Here is a 1,419-nt window from a genome sequence, read left to right on the forward strand (position 1 = left end):
GTTATATCACAGTAATTACAATGATGGAGTCGGTGGGTCCTAACCAACGAGAAGCCTGATTTTTCCACATTTAGGACCGTTTAGAGAACTATAGGGCATTCAAAGTGTAGCAGGAATCTGAGCTTTCACAGCATCTTTTGTGTTCATAAATCTTTGTTTATCCTTGGTGCTAAAAGCCAAACCCAAGGTTGTACTGTAACATACTATAATCTAGGTTTTCAGGAATTTCTGATGAAAACAAAGGTTCATATTAACATTACAAGGGAATAAATGTTTCTACTTCTTTCATCTTTAGTTGATATGTTGCTTGCTAAATAAACCAAATTTTTGGAGGAAAATTTATTACTTCATAACAGGTTCTGTTCAACGAAAGCAGACAAAGACCCATGCTAATAACCCCCCTTTCTAACTTCCTAATTCTATACATTAGAATTTTCATGAAAACTTTCATTTCAGCCAGCATAACACCTTGCAAGAAGCAGGCAGTCAATAAATATTTGTTAAGATGATTGGAAGATACAAACACGTTAGCTGAACATTATAGAAAGTTAGCCTAAGGGCTCTTCACTAAACAGAAAATTACAGTGATGCTTCCTCTTTTTAACCCTGCTACCTATTTTTAACATGTTCTTTATTTCCAAGAGAAAGGACATAGCCTTGCTGGCTAAAAACACACCCTTCCCCACATCACTAGCATCCTGTAAATGGTCATAAATCACAATTGGTCCTTGTCATGAGAGAAACTGTGTGTGTCAGCTCAGGCCTGTCTGCCTTATAACAGAGCTGCAAGGGTAAAATCAAACATATCTAAGCGTTTAGTGGAGAAATACTGACATGGAGAAGCAAAGAAATATTGGGGGAGAAAAATTATAAACATATTATACCTTTCTATGACAGTAGACTCCAGATCAGAAGTCAGGATGAGGTTGGTCAACCCAAAGCGCTGCAGTGATAGCATCGACATACACATTATTTGGGGCTGCAACACCTTTCTGTACTGGAAGGACTAGTAAAACTTAAAAGTCTTAAAACTCTAATAATTTGGGCAGACTATTGCAGACTGGAGAGAAGTGGAAGTCAGGTTGACATTTAAGTGCCACTGCACTCCAGCCTGGGCAACAAAGAGTGAAACTCTGTCAAAAAAAAAAAAAAAGAGAGAGAGAGAGAGAGAAAGAGAAAGAAATAAAGAAACAGAGAGAGAAGGAAGGGAGGGAGGGAGGGAGGGAGGGAGGGAGGGAGGGAGGGAGGAAGGAAGGAAGGAAGGAAGGAAGGAAGGAAGGAAGGAAGGAAGGAAGGAAGGAAGGAAGGAAGGAAGGAAAAAATGTACACATCTTGTATTTCTCTAGTAGTACATTACAGCAATGTTTAGAGTCCACATAAATTACAGAAGGGACATAGTTAGGTAGTGTTAGTGAATAC

At 38.8% G+C, this 1,419-nt stretch overlaps 1 protein-coding gene and 1 long non-coding RNA gene across 5 annotated transcripts in view; both read right to left on the reverse strand.

Moving 5' to 3' along the window:
• LOC105476616 (neuregulin 1) overlaps positions 1-1,419 on the reverse strand; it is a 1,125,049-nt gene that overhangs the window by 1,066,828 nt on the left and 56,802 nt on the right. The gene's annotated exons all lie outside the window — the stretch shown is intronic.
• Positions 1-1,419, reverse strand: part of LOC105481946 (uncharacterized) — a 71,468-nt gene that overhangs the window by 13,507 nt on the left and 56,542 nt on the right. The window contains exon 2 of the long non-coding RNA XR_011607115.1: positions 885-943. This is a non-coding gene — a long non-coding RNA (uncharacterized lncRNA). The remainder of the gene's footprint in view (positions 1-884; positions 944-1,419) is intronic.

This window comes from Macaca nemestrina, chromosome 8 (genome assembly GCF_043159975.1).
Source record: "Macaca nemestrina isolate mMacNem1 chromosome 8, mMacNem.hap1, whole genome shotgun sequence".
Taxonomy (NCBI): Eukaryota; Metazoa; Chordata; class Mammalia; order Primates; family Cercopithecidae; genus Macaca; species Macaca nemestrina.